This window comes from Suricata suricatta, chromosome 1, assembly GCF_006229205.1.
Source record: "Suricata suricatta isolate VVHF042 chromosome 1, meerkat_22Aug2017_6uvM2_HiC, whole genome shotgun sequence".
Classification (NCBI taxonomy): domain Eukaryota; kingdom Metazoa; phylum Chordata; class Mammalia; order Carnivora; family Herpestidae; genus Suricata; species Suricata suricatta.
In genome coordinates this window covers 125,073,381-125,093,016 of record NC_043700.1, presented here as the reverse complement: position 1 = coordinate 125,093,016, position 19,636 = coordinate 125,073,381, and the positions used below count along the sequence as shown (strand labels likewise).

The following is a 19,636-nucleotide window of genomic DNA, read 5'->3' as shown; positions in this document are numbered from 1 at the left end:
ATTCTGATATTGCTTGTTCTAGGAGAAACCACCACAAAATGTGAACATCTCAAAGTGGGTCATCTACTACTAATTTCCCCACAAAGATCTCGGCTTTGAATTTCATGTCATCCATCAGACTTTATCACTGACTGCCTCTCACAGTTGCTGCTATCTTGAGACTCCAGGACCTACCAGCCCTTTATCAGTAACTTTAGTTCCTGGTACAAGGTCACTCTCTCTAATACTACTTCTGTCTGGCTTCATGGTAAATTCAATACGCACACAGGCAATACACACAGAGGCACGCTGACCTCTGACTACCTTAACCTCTCCTCCAACGTCCTTGTTCTCCACCCTGCCTCAATCATACACTCCCAGGTCACACCATAGATGCGTCATTACCAATGCCATCTTATCTCTCTTGCTCTCTGACCACCAAATCCCATGTTTCCACCTAACTCTTAGTAACCCAATTCCAACAAACCTTTGATCACCACAGAATGTACAATACATTAATTTTGCTAATGCTTCACTGTGCCTCATCGCCCACTGTTCACTTTAGTCTCCATCCTAGATGAAATTCCATGACCGTTCATTATAATAATACCCTAGCAAACACTCTCAAACTCCCCCGTTCTTCTTTTGCATTGCCATTTACTTGGCCAAGTCACAAACTTCCCTTAAATTCACATCTCCCCCACTCTGTGCCTATATACTTGCAGCAGACTGTGGGTGGAGAAAAGCACATAAGAATAACAATTCATCTGACTTTATTATTTTTAATTTTTTTAACTTATTTATTTTCAGAGACAGCATGCACCCATGTGTGAGTTGGAAAGAGGCAGAAAAAGAGGGACACTGAGGGAATCCCAAACAGGCTCAGCACTGGCAGCATGGTGCCCAACGTGGGGCTCGAACTCATGCACTGTGAGATCATGACCTGAAGCCAAAACCAAGAGTCGGGTGATGCCCAACCCACTGAGCCATCCAGGCACCCCAATTCATCTGATTTTAAATTCATGATCAAAAATCTTAATGCTGGGACCCTCAGAGGTGCCCAGAAATGTATATATCCTCCCCTAGACCATTCGCCCTTCTTTTTTCCTATCTCAATGTGTCACAATGTCTTCTTGCTACTTGTGACCCTCTCCCATAGTCATCCTCAGCTGATAACCTTATTTTCTACTTCACTGAGGAAACTGTAGCAAGCAAAAGAGACTTATAGATTCTCTCTACATATCTGCCCATCTGCCAGCATACTCTACCTTCCCTCTATCACTCTGGTCCATGTTCCTATCTAAGGCCTGAGACAATGTCTCCACTTTGCAGTAAATCCCATCTCCTTTCTTTTATACATTGTCGCATACAGATATGGATATGGATATAGTAAATAGGTGTATGTACTATCTATATCTATGTATCTATATACTATATACTGATGTATTTATGTGTGTCTATACTGCATCTCTCTCTTACTACTGGATCATTCCCAACAGCATACAACCATACTGTTTTTTCTTTCATCTTCAACAACATACCTCTTCATCTCACATCTTATGACCACTGCTATTTTTCTCTGCTCTCTTTTGCAATAAAACTCTTCAAAAAAATTCTCTATACTTGCTTCTCCAATCAATGCCTCTCTCATTCTCTCTCAAATCCTTTTAATCAGACCCGTGAGACGTAACAACTTGCTCTTTTAGGCCTCTGGGTTTTAGAGTGTTTGGTCATCCAGCAAAAGAAATTGAAACGATAACTCCAAGAAAGCAGTGGGAACCTGGCCTAGGAGGGGGCAGCCTATTCTCTAACAAACGTTCCATGATTTTGTCAACATGTATCAGCAGAATTCTGGGGAGCAGCTGAGAGTATAGATTCTAAAAGTATTAAGCCAATGAGGGTAAAATATATCCAGTCAAGCAAAGGTCATTGACACAGATGCACTCCCTCCAAGGTCAGGAATATAACGTGCTGATTGGAATATGGGGATAGTGCTACCAGTTTGAAAACAGCAGCTCATGAAAGCCTGGACTCCACAGTGACACAGAGTTAATGAGGTTGAAATGCCAGATATCCCCTAGCATGGTCTTGGCAGAGGAATGCCAAGTTTTGGGAAAATAAGAATGGATCCATTATATGCAGCCTCCTCAGACACCCCCTGACTTCACCCTCTGGGAAGGTCCAAAAGACACTTCTCTCACTAAGAGATTAGGGAAGGCACCAGCCTCCTTGCGGAGCTCTGCAGTTGAGACATGTGGGCGGATGAGGCTGCAGTGAAAATGTATCCTTACCTCAGTGGGCAATACAGGGATGGTATGGTAAAGGCTGGCCTAGTGCTGAGCTGTCAGAAACAATGTGGCGCAATGACTACAAGCCACAGATGGGGCATGTGATCAGTCTTTTAGGGGACGTGAGTGGCTCAGTCAGCTGAGTGTCTGACTCTTGATTTCAGCCCGTCATGATCCCAGGGTTGTGGGATTGAGCTTCAGTTGGGCTCCAGGCTGAGTGTGGAGCCTGCTTGTGATTCTCTATCTCTCTCTGTCTCTCTGCCCCTCCCTGACTCCCACAAATTGTAAAATCTCTCTCAAAGAGAAAAATCTTAATAAAAAATTTAAAGAAACCAATGTTTTGAACTTCTGTGCTTTATGCCAATGGCTAATTGATTTTGGAATCCCAAGAATGTATAAACTGACAGCATGCTAAGATGTGCTTGACATTTGTATGTAGAAAAAAAATATCTAAGTCTGCTAGGCAGAACTCAACTCAAGTTGCCAAAGTATGCCTTGTGCCCAATCTCCAGACCTAAGTCATCGTGGAAACTAAAAGCCTCGATGAGGGGGAAATCTGGGTGCTTCTGAGAAAAGATCCTGCCACACAGCCATGGGTGTCACCATAAATCTGCTAAGCCAGCATTTCTCAACCTTTATAGTACTGAGTGGTTGGCCTGGGTATTTCTTTGTTGTGGGTAGTTATCTTGTATGTTACAGGATGTTTGGTAACATATCTAGTCTCTAACCACAAGGTGCCAGTAGCACACACACATACCCTCTTCGCCAGAAGTGTTTGCCAAAACATTACCAAATATCCTCTGGAGAGTAGGGTTACCAGATTTAGCAAATAAAAACACAGATTAAATTTGCATTTTAGATTCAAACTATTGCATGGGGCATATGTATACTAAAAAAATTACTTGTTCTTTATCTAAAATTCAAATTTAACTGGGATCCCTCTATGTTATTTGTCAACCCTACCGGGGGGGGGGGGCAAAACCATTTTGTAGAGAACTACTGATATAAGCCAGTGCCTCTGTAAATGTGCTGGGAATTCATTACAACACAGATTGTTAAGGCCAACTCCCAGGGATTCTGACTTAGCAGGACGGATGCAATGCCTCTGAATTTTCATTTTTAATGAGTTTCTAAGTGGTGCTAATGGTTGCTGGTTCAGGGAGATGACTTAAAGAGTATTCCCTCAGAGATTTTTGCTGGGTGACTAGACAGTAGAGGAAAGGAAATACCCAGTGATTCTGGGAATTATTAGATACTGCTTCCGAAACAACATGGACTCCCAGGGACATAAAATGCCACCAGGTTCAAAAATTCAGAGTAGCAGCTTATGGAGATAAGCAGACAGTTGGAATCTTGGCCTGAGTTAGTTAAATTTGGACCCCACATGGCGTGACAGCTATTATGGAAAGAAGCATCAGTAGAACTCCCTGGGACTGCCCTCCCACTCCTGCCTCCCCGGTACCAAGACATGGACCTCAAAGTAACACCACATCCCTGAGAGAGGTGCAGGGATTAACCGCAGCAACAGAGATAGTGATATTGGGGTGGTGATTCCTCTACCCTTCCTATGTAACTCACCTGTTTAGCAGGTACAAAAGTCAGATGGATCATACTGAATGACATTAGATGACTGTGGAGGTCACTCCAATTTCAGCCGCCATTCAAGCTGGTGTTTCATTAGTGAAGACAGTCAACACGGTACCTGATACCTGGTATATAACTTTGACTTACCAAATGCCTTATTTTCCTTTATAATCAGTAAGGAAACTCAAACGCAATTTGTTTATTCCATAGCAGGAACAACAGTATACATTTATGTTCATGTCCCAGGGCTATATCCTCTCTCCCGCCATCATAATTTAGTTGAGAGGAACCTTGACTGTCTTGATATCCCAGAGGACATCATGCCAATTCTATATATTAATGTCATTATGCCAATTGGATCTGACAAGCAGAAAGAAACAGTATCAAAAATACCTTATTTACATATATGTCAAAGGGTAATTTAACAGGTCTACCATATCAGTGATATTTGTAGAGGCTCCATCACTTAGGATAGCCCTTCTAAAATGAGATATCAGCTCTGTATCTTGCACTTCACACCATGAAGTAAAAACAAAATGAAAACTGACCATACTTACTTCTTTCAAATTTGAAAGCAACGCATGTCGTATTTAGCAAGCTGCTCCAAACCATTTCATTCAATTACTTGTAAAGGCACCATTTCTTAATGGAGCCAGGTACAAGAAACTTCTTGAGGCTTCAAAGGAAGCTGCCTTTCCACTTGACCCCTAGGACCTGGCAGACCCAATGGTACTAGAAGTATACTATTTCAGAGAAAGACTGTATATAGATCTTGAGGCAGGGTCCAGTGGGATTGTCACAACACAGACCTCCTCTGATGACAAATATTCTCCCCTTGAAAAGGAGCTCCTGGCTTGCTACTGGCCCAAGTTTTTGAGACTGAACACATTACCACACACCACACACTACCTCCTGGCCACACAACCCAAACTTCCCATGATGAGCCACAAAGCTGGATGCACACAGGAACATTTCCACTGTAACATGGAAGTAGGATATAGGAGACCAGGTCCTAGCAGGTCCAGGAGCACAAGAAATGCATATAACCAGTTGACTCCAACTACCAAGGTATCTTTTTTACACCACTTTCTTACCTTTTCCTCAACCTAAATGGGAGTCCTCTTGGTGATTCCCAGTGAACATTTCACAGAAGAGAATGAACATGGGTCTGGTCTTCAGATGGTTCTTTACCTAATACGACACTGACGGAAAGTCATTGTTCACTGTACTACGACCCATTCAGGCATGACCACCAAAGACCGTGGTGAAGGGAAATCCTCCAAGCCAACAGAACTTTGAGGAGTGTATCTGATTGGTTGTTTTATGGCCTGAGGTACAAAGACCTATAATTATTTATGGGCAGTGGCTACTGGACTAGACTGCCAGCTGGGAACTAGGTGGCAAGATGTACTGTGTCATATACTGTGAACGGGCCTCTTGGAGTATGAGAACACTTAAGTGTCAAGTACATATCCAAGTACACATCCATGATTGTGGAGGCTGTCAAAAATCAGATGATCAAGAGGATCTCTTCCACGAATGTACGGAAGCCTCTTTCTCCAGGAATCCGAACGCTTTCTCAACAAGTCCATACACAAAGTGGCCATAGCACCACAGAAGGGTGAGCTAACAACATGATTTTTACCTCCCCAAGACCATTTTGCCGATAACTACTGCCAAGTGCCCAATATGCCAACAGTGGTGGTCAGTACTAAGGTACTGATATAGTACCACTATCCAGGGTGACAGGTGGCTACTGAGTAGCAGTTGGTTATGATGAACTCTTCCCATCATAAAGGGAACTATTATTTAGGTTCTCAGGGATAGCTGCATATTCTGGGTAAAACTGCCTGCAGAGTCTCTGCCACCCCTACTATCCTGAAGTTACAGGATGTCTCATCCACTGCCACGGTATCCCATATAATTGTCTCTGACTATGGTCATATGTCATGGAAAGACAGGTTTAGAGATAGGCTCATGCTTTCAAAGTCCCCCACATACCTCCATCTTGCAAAAGCAGTTGGCTTGATAGGACAGTGATCTGGCCTGTTGTAGGTTCAGTTGTTGGGCCAGCTGGTACCCCATGTAATGCTGGGATGTTGTCCTATAGCACAGCTATAAACCGGCAGCAAATACTGCACAGAGCCAGAGTGCACGGGTATGGAGACCATGGGAAAAAAACGGTTCCTCCATCCACACTGGCTTCCTAGTATTTTTCTACTATGCTACACATTCTCCTGCCTCCATTTCCTTTGTCTAAATTATTTCCTCCACTCTATGTTTTATTTTTATTTTCTATTTTTTGTTTATTTTGAGAGAGAGAGAGCATGAGAAGGGGAGGGGCAGAGCAAGAGGGAGAGAGAGAATCTGAAGCAGGCTCTGTGCTGTTAGCAAGGGAGCCTGAGGCAGGGCTTGATCTCATAAATGGGAAGATCATGACCTGAGCTGATATCAAGAGTTGGACACAGAACGGACTGAGTCACCCAGGCATCCCACCTCCACTCTATTTAAAGTTGTAAAACCTCTGCCTTCCTGAATACCTTTTCCCTTACTATGCTCTTCTCTCTAGCCCTTCTCACCTTCTAACATGCTATATTATTTATTTTATTATTGTTTATTATCTGTCTTTTCCGACTAGAAGGTGAGCTTTACAAGAGCAAGGTTCTATTTCATTCACTGTTCTATCCCTGGTGCCTAGGACAGTGCCTGAAACATAGCAGGTCCTCGATAAATATTTCTAAATTGACTTGAATGAAGATCATGAAAGTTCTTGGGGAACAGTAAATAAACATCTTTGGTCTATTATCTTGATCTACATTCAGGATTGGTTGGCAAGCTTCTGTAAAAGGCTAGAGAGTAAATACTTTAGGATTGTGAGCCATGCAGTTGCTATAGCAACCACTCCGCTCTGGCACTGTCACATAAAAGCAGCCATAGACAGGAAGTAAATGAATGGGTGATCCGTACAGAGGAAGGAGAGGAAATGCCTTCTTATAGAAATACATTATACAAATATGTTTGATTCATTTCTTCTTCAGGCCCTTTCACTCCACAATCACAGCTAATACTACTTAAGTTACATTTTCAGTTTGGCTTTGACTTTTGAATATTGTACTTTTAAAACTCCCACAGAATACACTTACTAATACAACCTCCAGGTGGAGCCCTTTCTCTTTTCTCATTAAGCTGTTTTTATTACAGTGGACCCTTGAACAACTTGAGGATTAGCGGCACTCACCATCAGTGCAGTCAAAAATCCCACTTTTGACTCCCCAAAAACTTAACTACTAATAGCCTACTCTTTACCAGAAGTCTTACTGATAGCATATACATTTGATTAACACATTTCATATGTTATATACAAAGTGAGTTATATACAAAGTGAGCTAGAGTATATGTTCCATACATAAGGAAGAATACATTTATAATACTGTACCATATTTATTGATACTCTAAGTTTACACTGTTTATAATGTGAATCATCTCTCAGTGTCTACATCAATATTGCCTTTTCTTAAAAGTTTTCATTTATTCATATATTAGTTGAGGCAGGGTAAGGGGGAGAAGGAGAAAGGGACAGAATTCTAAGCAGACTCCACACACAGCACAGAGGCTGACATGGGGCTTGATCACACAAGCCGTGAGATTATGATCAGAGCCAAAACCGTAACTGACTGAGCCACCCAGGCGCCCTGTAAGTTCCTATTTAAATTTCAGTTAGTTAACATACAGTGTAATAGTAGTTTCAGTTGTACAATATAGTGGTTCAACACTTCCCAACAGCACCCAGTGCTCATCACAAGTGCACTCCTTAACCCCCATCACCTATTTCACCCAACTCCCCACTCACCACCCTCTGGTAATGATCATTTTATTTTCTATAGTTAAGAGACTGTTTCTTGGTTTTTCTCTCTCTCTCTCTCTGTTTCCCATTGTTCACTTCTTTTGTTTCTTAAATTTTACATATGACTGAAATCATATGGTATTTGTCTTTCTCTGATTTCACTTATCATAATACTCTCTAGTTCCATTCACATGATTGCAAATGGCAAGATTCCATTGTTTTTTATGGCTGAGTAATATTCTATTGCACTTATAGACCACATCTTCTTTATCCATTCATCAGTTGATGGGCATCTCAGTTCTTTCTATAATTTGGCTATTGTTGATAATGCTGCTATAAACATCAGGGTACATGTATCCCTCTGAATCAGTATTTTTGTATCCTTTGGGTAAATACCTAGATTGCAATTGGTGGGTCATAAGGTGGCTCTGTTTTTAACTTTTTGAGGAACCCCCATACTGTTTTCCAGAGTGGCTGCACCTCAATATTATCTCATATGATATAAAAGACTACAGATGTTATACATACTACTAAAACTAGACTTTAAAAATGAAAAGATTAGGGGTGCCTGGGTGGCTCAGTCAGTTGAGTGTCTGATTTGAGCTCAGGTCATGATGTCACTGTTTGTGAGCTGGAGCCCCACATCGGGCTCAGGGCTGACAGCTGGGACCCTGGAGCCTGCTTCAGATTCTGTGTCTCCCTTTCTCTCTGGCCCTCCCCTGTTTGTGTTCTGTCTCTCTCTCAAAAACTAATAAACATTAAAAAAAATTAACCAAAATGAAAAGATAATGTGAAAAAGAAATCATATTTATTTATAGGTATAATCATGCATTGATAATGAAGAAGCAACAATATGATTGCTCTATGGTAGCCTAGTGTAACCAATATGATTGCTTCATGGTAGCCTAGCTAATTGATATATTAGCTGATATACTAATGAATGAATCACTACAAAAAATTTATGGCACATAGTATTATAGTCATATTCATAATACAGTCATGTCCCCCTTTTTAAAAGTAAGCTCTAGGCCCAGTGTGGGGATTGAACTCACGACCTCAAGATCAAGAATCACATGCTCCACTTCCGGAGCCAGCCAGGTTCCCCCCAAAATACAGTACTGGAAACCCTGTTACATTTTTTTAAAAACCACTTACTTGTAATGATAGGCTGATATATACTTATTTTAATTGAGAGACAGAGACAGGGACAGAGACACAGAGAGACAGAGACAGAGAGGCATACTGTATAGCAATTTCCTGAAGGTAAAGTTGTAAAACAGTAAGAAAACTAATACAATATTAATTTTACATAAACATCACTCACCTCATGCCTGGGGGGGGGGAAGGAGAGGCTCTCCACTTCCACACAGTTCTTGCGCACAGTGTTCTACATGATGAACGCTCAGGCGATGATGATGATGATGATGATGATGACACAAAATGTCTCAATACGGCTCTTGTACAATTACTTGATTTTCACACAAAGACACGCACATACATACACACAGATATTTATTAACCATACGGCATGATGCTTATTTACTATTAATTAAGTGGATGTGGATCAGCACAAAGGTCTTCCTTGTCATCTTCACATTGAGTGGGCTGATGAGGAGGAAGGAGGGGTTGGGTGGTCTTGTCGCCTCAGGGAAGACAGACGGAGGAGGTGGAAGGGGAGGCAGGAGACGCCGGCACACGAGGTGTAACTGGATGGAAATACATGTGATTCCTATCTGACTTTTCTCCTTCTTCCTTTCTCTAAAAATGTTTCTTATAGTACCAATCCTCCACCATTTGTTTTAGTTTCAGTGCCCCTATCATAGAGGCTCCATGTTGTAAAAGAACTCCAAAGCAGTTGAATAATCAGAACTTTCTGCCAAATTGTTTGACGTCAGTTTGTTTTCTGGCACTGCTTCTTCAATGTCTTCCTCCTCATCGTCTGGCACTGGTTAGGAAGCGCTCATTTCCACCCAGTCATCTGCTGTTAATTCCTCTGGTGTGGGCTCTGTTAGCTCTTAAAGTTCCCCAAGATCCCCGTCTTGAAACCCTGCACCTCAACCACCCTCCACCTTTTCTGCCATATCTACAATCTCTTTCATGATTTTATTGGCTCTGTTGCAAATTCTGTGAAGCTGTCAGGCACAGCATCTGGGCAGTTTCTGTAACAGGAATTTATTGTTTTGGGCTTGATGGCTTTCATGGCTTTTTCTACAACAACAACGGCATCTACAATGATGTAATCCTTCATAATGTTCTCTCTATTGCAGTTCTCTTCCACAGTATTGACACTCTTCCCCTAAAGTACTGTGTGTAATGAACTTTAATGATCCTTATGACCCCATGATCTAGAGGTTGAATTAGAGACATTGTGTTTGAGGGCAAGTAGACCACTTCAACATCTCACGGGGTTCTGGGAAGACAGGGCATTGTCCAAATCAAAAGAATGTTCAAAGGCACTCCCTTGCTGGCAAGGTCCTTCCAGACTTCAGGAACAAAAAACTGATGGAACCAATACATAAAAAGCATTCTCTTTGTCCAGGCTTTCTTGTTGTACAAACAAAACAGTTGCAGCTGGTGTTTATCTTTCCCCTTCAAGGCTTGGGGGTTAGCAGCTTTATAGATAAGGTAGTTCAGATCATAAACCTGACTGCATTTGCACAAAATACCAGAATTAGCCTATCCTTTCCTGCCTCAAATCCTGGTGCGTGCTTCTCTTCCTTACTAATAAATGCCCTTTGCGACATTTTTTTCAGAATAGGGCACTTTGGTCTGCATTTAAAAACCTGTTCAGGCAGATGTCCTTTCTCCTCAATGATTTTTTTTGAAGTTTTATTTTATTTATTTGAGAGAGACAGGGACAGAGTGAGAAGGGGAGGAGTAGAGAGACAGAGAGAGAATCCTAAGCAGGCTCCACGCTGCCAGCGCAGAGCCCAGCACAGGGCTTGAACTCACAACCTGTGAGACTACAACCTGAGCTGAAACCAAGAGTCAGATGCTCAACTGACTGAGCCACCCAGGCGTCCCCTCAGTGGTTTTTTTTAATGATATCTGAGAACGCATCTGGCTGCTGCTCCTGGTTTCTTGACATTTTTCAAGACAAACTTCTTATTAAAATGATCAAATCGTCCTTTGCTGGCATCATATTCTCCAGCGTTAGTCCTTTTATCTTCCTTTTGCTTTAAGTTGTCATATAATGACCTCACTTTTTCTCGAATCATATTAGAATCTATAGGTGTGCCTTTCTTATACTAATCCTGTACCCAAATAAGAGCTGCATTTTCCATGGAAGATAAAAAGGTATTTGGCAACAAGTATAAAGTTTTCACCCCTGTTGGTGACAGCTTCATGAATTTCCTTTTAATTTTTTTTTACGATGTTCCTTACACTCGAGTCATTTGTCTTGAAATGCAGGCCACCACACTGCAGACCTCAATCTACATGTGGAAGCACTTTGAGCATCACTAGTGGCACTTCGCATGGGTCCCACGGCATTATTCAACGTTTATAGTGTTGCACTAAGCACAGTGGAAAACACGCAAGAACCTCAAGAGAACACACGTTACTGTGATACACAATATACTGGAGAGAAAAACTGGTCATATGGAGATTATCATCAAAACCCAGCATTTTAAACGTATACTGGCAACACTTTAGCTCACCACCTGTGCTAGGAGAGATGGAAACAAAATTCTTGCAGTAGTATAATATGTGCTGCAGTTGATTTTGCGTAGTTATGATTTAATACTGCATCTTGGCATTTGTTTACATTTCTTTTGGTTGTAAATGGCGCCATGTATGGTCTATATTTGTGTGTATAAGTTTTGATAAATTTTAACTTTTTATAATACATTTGTGTATATTTTATGGTAGTAAATGACAAAATAGTATCTACATATATTTTATGCATTCCTGCCATATCTAGCTTCTTGATTTTTTGAATATATGTAGACTATGCAGTTCATCTCTGGGTTTTTTCCAAATTGTTACAAATCTCCAAAAATTTTCCAATATATTTATCAGAAAAATCCATTTATAAGTAGACCCATACAGTTCAAACACATGTTGTTCAAGAGTCAACTGTAGTTTATTCCACAAATGTTCTTGGGCATCTACCGTGTGTTAAGAACAAAGTGTTAGGATATAGCTTTGAATTAGACAAAGACCCTAATCTCAGGAAGCTTACATTCTGTGAAGACAGATGATTATAAGTATATATATCTAGTCATTTCAGAGAGTGACATGTGGTACAAGGAAGTAACAAAGAGTAACGGGAGTCCTCCTTGAAGAAACACCACTTAGGCTGAAAACTGAAGAATAAAAACCAGCCAGGCAAAGCCCTGTTGCTTTTTTTTCTTTCACTGTGGTAAAATACCTATAACATGAAATTTACCATTTTGAAAGTTTATTTTATTTTGAGAGAGAGCACAAGTAGGGGAGGGGCAGAGAGAGGGGGAGGAAGAGAGAATCCCAAGCAGGCCCCACACTCTCAGGGAGGAGCCCAATGTGGGGCTTGAACTCACAAACTGTGAGATCCATGACCTGAGCTGAGGTCACATGCTTAACTGGCTGAGCCACTCAGGTGCCCCCAAATTTATCATTTTTAAGAATAGAGTTTTGTGACATTAAGTACATTTACATTGTTGTGCAACCATTACCACCACCATCTCCAGAACTTCTCTCATGTCCCCAACCTGAAACTCTGCACCCACTAATCAATAACCCCTCACTCCCCTGTGGCCCCAGTGCCACTATTCTACTTTGTTTCTATGAATTTGACTCCTGTTGGGCACTTCATGTAAGTGTAATCATACAGTGTTTGTCCTTTGGTGATGAGCATATTTCACTTAGCATAATATCACCAAGCTTCATCCATGTGTCCGAATTTTATTATTATTATTAAAAAAATTTTTAACATTTATTTATTTTTGAGAGAAAGAGACAGAGAGTGAGCAGGAAAGAGGAAGAGAAAGAGGGACACACAGAATATGAAGCGGGATCCAGACTCTGAGCTGTCGGCACAGAGCCCTATGCAGGGCTCGAACTCACGAGCCATGAGATAATGACCTGAGCTGAAGCCAGATGCTTAACAGACTAAGCCACCCAGGAGCCCTTCCATGTGTCAGAATTTTTAAGATGAATACTCCATTGTAAGTATATACCACATCTGTGGTATTCTTCTGTAGCTCATCTTTGTGCTTTTGTGAACAATGTTGCTATGACTACTAGCGTAAAAGGCCCATCTGAGTGCCTGCTTTCCATTCTTTTAGTGTAGACCCAGAAGTGAAATTGCTGGATCATATGGTAATTGTATGTTTAATTTTTTGAGGAACAGCTAAACTGTTTTCCATTGCACCTAACACCATTTTACATTCCTTCCAGCAAAGCACAAAGGTTGCAGTTTCCTCAGATCCATACCAACTCCTGTTTTGTACTATTATTATTATGGCCATGAAATGGTATCTCACTGTGGTTTCGATTTATATTTCCCTAGTGATTAGTGATGTGAAGCATCTTTTCATGTGCTTATTGGCCATTTGTATATCTCCTTTGGAGAATTGTCTAATTCAAGTCCTTTGCCCTTTTTTAACTGGGTTGTTCGGTTTTTGTTGTTAAGCTGTAGGAATTCTTTATGTATTTTACACATTAACTCCTTTTAGATGATTTGCAAATACTTTCTGCCGTTATGTGGGTTGTCCTTTTACTTTAATAATGTCCTCTGATACACAGAAGTTTTTAATTTTGAAGAAGTCCAATTTATTTAGTTTTTCTTTTGTTGTCTATGCTTTTGGTGTTATTTCCAAGAAATCACTGCCAAATTCAGTGTCATAAAGCTTTTCTCCTATATTTTTCGTCTAAGAGTTTTATACTTTTCACTCTTTTTTTTAAATTTTTTAAATGTTTTATTTATTTTTGAGAGTGAGAGAGACAGCACGAGCAGGGGAGGGTCAGAGAGAGAGGGAGACACAGAATCTGAAGCAGGCTCCAGGCTCTGAGCTAGCTGTCAGCACAGAGCCCGATGCGGGGCTCGAACCGATGAACCATGAGATCATGACCTGAGCCAAGGCCAGATGCTCAACTGACTGAGCCACCAGGCACCCCTAAACTTTTCACTCTTATGTTTAGGCATTTGGTTTATTTTGGCTTAATTTTTCTCTATGGTGTAAGATAAGGGTCTGACAATCCTTTTACATGTGGATGTCCAATTTTCCTAGCATTATTTTTCAAAAATACTGTCTTTTCCCCCTTGAATGGCTTTGACACCCTTGTCAGAAATCATTTAAGCACATACATGAGAGATTATTTGGGGGCTCTCCACTCTATTTCACTGATCTGTATGTTCTTTATGCCAGTACCACAGTTTTTTTGATTGCTGTAGTTTTGTTGAGGTTAGAGTTTTAAATCAGAGGTCACAGCAATTTCAAAGTAGCGTAGGGATCAGTAAACTGTTTCCGTAAAGGGCCAGATAATAAATATCTGGGGCTTCAGAGGCCTCTGTCTCTGTCTCTGTAGTCTCTGTCACAAGAACTCTACCCGGCTATTATGGAACACTAACGTAGCCATAAACAATACACAATCAAGTGGTGGTGGGTGTGTTCCAATAAAGTGTTATTTTAAAATACTGTCTGCGGCGCCTGGGTGGCTCAGTCGGTTAAGCGCCTTGACTTCAGCTCAGGTCACTATCTCACAGCCCGTTGGCTTGAATCCTGCATGGGGCTCTGTGCTGACAGCTCAGGGCCTGGAGCCCGCTTTGGATTCTGTGTCTCCCTCTCTCTCTGCTCCTCCCCTGCTCCCGTTCTGTCTCTCTCTCCTTTAAAAATAAATAAACATTAAAATATATATATTTAAAATACTGACTGAAGGGGCACCTGGCTGGCTCAGTCAGTAGACATGCAACTCTTTTTTTTTTTTTAATATAGTTAATTGTCAAGTTGGTTCCCATATAAACCCAGTGCTCATCCCAACAAGCGCCCTGCTCCATGCCCATCACCCATTTCCCCCTCTCCCCACCCCTATCAACCCTCAGTTTGTTCTCAGTATTTAAGAGTCTCTTGTGGTTTGCCTCCCTCTCCTTAACTATTTTTCCCCTTCCCCTCCCCTATAGTCCTTTGTTAAGTTTCTCCTGTTCCACATATGAGTGAAAACATATGGTAGCTGTCTTTCTCTACAGGACTTATTTCACTTAAGAGCATGCAACTTTTGATCTTGGCATTGTGACTTTGAGCCCTATGATGGGTGTAGAGATTACTTAAAAACAGAATTTTTTAAAAAATTAAAAGAAAATAAGATAAATAAAATAAAATAAAATACTCAAGCTGTGCCCATAGTCTAAAAGCATGGTCTCTGGCTAGCAGCATTAGGTTCTTCTGGAAACTTATTAGAAATGCAAATTCTCAGGCCCCAGCCCTGACCCACTGAGTCAGAGTCTCTGGAGGTAGGGCCCAGGAATCTGAGTTTTAGCAAGCTCCTCAGGTAATTTTTAAGCATGAAGAAATTTAAGACTCACTGCTCTAAAACATTTATTTCTGTGGAGTAAAGGCCTTAATGGAGGCAAAACTTAAGACAAGCATGAGAATAATTTTGACAAAAGAAGTAGAAATCAAATTCTTTTTAACATACAAAGATCTCAAATTATGAATAAAAAAAAGATTCTAGGGCAGAACAATAAAAGTTGTCAAAGATCCTGAGAGGCTGCTTGAGGGGATGAAAAAAAGTACAGGATGAACCTGAACTTCAAGCATTCAGGCCTGGGTCAAGTCCACATGCCTACTAACCAGCTGTGCACCTGTTAGCAAATTGCGTAACCAGAGCCTCAATTTCTTAAGTAAAGTTAAAATAATAATCCCCTTGACCTATACTCCATGATGTTTGTGAAGATCAAGTGAGACAATGTATGTGACAATGTTTTGTATAGAAGGGTAACGGTGATCAAGTTTCATTTTCTGCTGTGACTCTTTACAACAGAATATATGCATCTTCTCTGCTACTCGGGAAGTGGGTAGGATTTTGAGTCTTGCAGTGACTTCAGAGAATTCTCTTTAGTGCAGGTTGTAGGATATGCAGCCGGAATGAGGGGTTGCTCTGGGCTTCATAAGACAGAAAAGAGGGAAGTGTCCTCCATGAGAAAATGGGGCCAGAGCATTGGCAGATGGTGGTAGGAATGCCATTATATATCCCTGAACTCATCTGTAGCTTTATAATTTCTCCCTCCAGAAATATTTAACTAAAACCTATACTACCTTAGGCCAATATTCAGTCCTGTACATTCTTACAGCCTAGCATTTGCTGCCATACGGGCTGTTTACAGTAGCTTCTGTTCTGATTGGTCAATGTTTGTGCCACTCAGGCTGTTAAATTTTTAAATATCACCTCTGGTTATACTCCATAGTAGAAAGAGATGCCATTTGAAGTTTATTTCAAACAGGAGCAATTCCCCCCTTTCTGGGATGGTTTTGATGGGTTCATCCTGTGCTTCACGAGGCCTGTCTATTCCTCTGAACTTTAACTCCATTGCATAATCCTCGAATTAATGACAAATAGTTTCAGCATGTTCATTCATCAAAACAACACAATTTGTAATTTACTCATTCTGTTTCTAGCACATTTCTCTGGCTGAGGAAGACATGAGCTACCATTTTGGAAGGACTCTCATGTATGTGTGGGTAAGAATTCGACTTCTAGGCTGGGGTTTCTTTTATTCGTTTCGCAAAGCTAGGATACCCCAGGCCGCCACTCTCTTTTCATTCCCCTTCTTTTCTCCCACTGCTATTTTCTCCCCTCAACTAGGGACAGAATAGGTACATTTCCTCTCTATTCATTTTTTGCCTCTGGGTTGTCTCTTGGATTAAAAGCGGCTTTCAGATAAATGTGAATCACTTAAGACAGGGAGCATCACCTGGGAGGGTTTGAAGGCTTCTCTTCAGTACATCCCTTACTCTAATGGACTTTAGAACCTGTAATGGATTCCTATGTCTTACAATCTTTGCCTCCAGGTGGTAGGCGGTAGGGACACCAGTTATTTTTCAAGTATGCATAATTTTTAACTGAAGCTGAAATGTTCAAAGTGACCACTAGCTATACTGGTTGAGGCATGATATGGACACTTAATCCTGTAAATTACAACAATTAAAAAAAGATTTCTGGCTCTGCTCAAAGTGACCCAGGAAGCGTAAGGAGCATCCCAATATTCTCTCTCACTTGGGGTGACTTAGCTTCCCACATCTAGGACCTGTTTAACAGAAACCCCAAATTCTGGAGATAGTCTGCTAAAGCAGGTACAACCAGGGCAGGGATGGTGACTGATCTTCTTTTCAGATGCTCTACACAGATCATGTCCTGGGCTAAGTCCCTTCATTCCACCAGCAACCCGCCCCCACCCCTATCCCTTTTCCTGAAAAGCAAAAAGCCTACAAGACTTAAGGCCTTGTTACTCAAGACATGGTCCATGGACCAGCAGGTCTGAGGTTGCCTGCAAGCCTGCAGAAATGCAGAGTCTCAGGCCCAAACCAGACCCACAGAACTCTGCTGCTTTTAAACTAAATGTCCAGGTGATTCATTTTCACGTTAAAGTATGAGAAGTGCTGGTTTACATGCCACATTTGTTAAAGGCCATACCAACACTGAAGCAAGATTCTCTACTTAGTATGAACACTTGAAAAAATAAAAACCAACAACTCACTTCACTTTTGATGTGTGGTGCTCGGAGGAAGGCAGCCTGAGCCCTGGTCGACAGGAAGTGGTGATACCGCGAAGACTTCTCCCCTCACAGGTTTTCCTATAGAGACTGGAGCTCTTGAAAGTTCCAGGACCTCCACTTTGCCAGCTGTCAGGAGGTAAGAGAAAGTATCAGAAATAAAAAGGGACAGCTCCTCTGCCAGGTCCTGCAATAACCAGAAAGGCAGAGGCTTTCCAGAAAAACTAGCCTTGAGGAAATATCCAGTGTAAAATGAACGGTTTTCATACCTCCTGGAGTTCCTTTCTTCTCCACCATCAGCTAGTTATTACCCACATTTCTTTCTCGACCACTGGGATTCAAACTGACAACCTAATGCCTCCAATAGGCCTGGGATCCATTTCCAGTGTTCTTGGCAAGAGGATGGAAAAGGGAGAAAATGCACGAGTCAGAGAGATATTTTTATCTTTCTCTTTGTGCAACAGAATCCTGACAGCAGCATCTCTGACACAAGCAACAGCTTAAGGAAGGGTCAAAACCAATTCTAGCAAATCATTTTGCTCTGTGTAAACTTCCTGTCTTTTGCTAGCTCTGACGAAATCGGGGGGCGGGGGGTCTCTTCTCATAGGCCCTGCCTTCTAGCAAAAAAGTACAAGCAGGAAGACAACAGATTTGAAAGGAAGTGAAAGAAACCAAAGCAAGGACAGTGTTAGGTTTCAGGGCAAAGACCTACCAGAGATGGGAAGAGGAGAGAGAGGCTATATTTAGAAGATGCTAGCCAGCTCCTGTTCTCCTTTTCTAAGCCAGAGATAGAATAGGAAGGTAGGACCGTATTAAACAGGCATTTTATGTTCTGAAAACATGATGATGTTAAGTGCAATAACAGGACACTTGCATAGTTGACTAGTGGGCTGTGCTGTAAGCATGGGCAAAGCAGAGGTATCTTGTCAGAATATAATTAAGCAAACCATGTGTGTATTATACTAGTAGTGTGATTGTATATGTATGAGCAAGGCCTAAAGGTGAAAAGCAGTGCAAAATTACAAATTTCTTACATTTATAAGAAATGCTAATAAATCCATAGACATGGCCAAAGTTGTATTGCAAGGTTTATTCTAAACCAAATAGAGCTGATTTTGCAAATACAATATTAAGGATAATTAAAATACATATTAAAAATAAATCACCATGATTCTAAGAATCAGATAGGCACTGTTGGGGCGGGGGGAAGGAATGTAAGACCTGGTCCCTGTCCTCCAGGAACTGACATAAAGTTTGAGTAGAAAAGACTAGCACACATGACCTGACAGCAGAGCTGGCTGGATTCCATATTAGTTCAGGCAGTGTAGAGTGTGGACCCTGGATCCTCATGTCCCACTGATGTGGACCTGTGGCCAACTTGGCTAAGGTGACCCAGTGAACTCTTAGCAAGGCTCAGAGTTACTGGGCTCAAGCTCTCATGATTTCCCCTTATTACAGAACAATAAACATTAGATAAATCCTTGCTTAAGAAGTCACTGAAGTTTCTTTTCCATTGAGGCAAATCTAAGTGACCCCAATTTAGGAAACTCATATTGCTTTTCTGACAGAAGGTAACAAATTTTCATTTTAAAATTTTCTCCCATGTTTCATGTAAGGTAATTTTATGTTATTAAAAATACTATTAAGACAATAGTAATTCAATAAGAAAAGGAGAAAAAGAAAAGGAAGGAAGGTAGCAAGGAAGAGAGATATAAAAAAAGGGAGTGAGGGAGGGAGGAAACAAAGAAAGGAGGAAAGAAATTAGCATCTAGATGTTTACCAGAAAGGGTATGGTTAAATAAAATGCAGCCCAGGCATACAATGGAATGTTCAACAGTTTAAAAGAATGAGGTAGAAATATATGTACTGTCTTGACAAAGAAAGACTTCCAAGAATAAATAATTGTAAAAATCAAGGTGCTCCCTAATGAACATGGATGCAAAACTCCTCAGCAAGGTATTAGCCAACCGGATCCAAAAATACATCAAAAACATTACTCACCATGACCAAGTAGGATTTATACCTTGGATGCAGGGCTGGTTCAATATCTGCAAAACAATCAATGTGATTCATCACATCAATAAAAGAAAGGACAAGAAGCACATGATTGTCTCAAAAGATGCAGAGAAAGCATTTGACAAAATACAGCATCCTTTCGGGGTGCCTGGGTGGCTCAGTTGGTTAAGCGTTCGGCTTTGGCTCAGGTCATGATCTCACGGTTCGTGGGTTTGAGCCCCGCCTCAGGCTCTG

The 19,636-nt window shown here is 41.2% G+C and overlaps 1 protein-coding gene across 4 annotated transcripts in view; it reads right to left on the bottom strand.

Moving 5' to 3' along the window:
- ABCG2 (ATP binding cassette subfamily G member 2 (Junior blood group)) overlaps window positions 1–17,913 on the bottom strand; it is a 133,101-nt gene extending 115,188 nt beyond the window's left edge. For all 4 annotated transcript variants that reach the window (XM_029943290.1, XM_029943317.1, XM_029943309.1 and 1 more), the window contains exons 1-2: window positions 17,656–17,913; window positions 17,372–17,515 (exon numbers count right to left, since the gene is read on the bottom strand). The gene's annotated coding sequence lies outside the window, so the exon portion shown is untranslated. The remainder of the gene's footprint in view (window positions 1–17,371; window positions 17,516–17,655) is intronic.
- Between the last annotated feature and the right edge of the window lie 1,723 nt (window positions 17,914–19,636).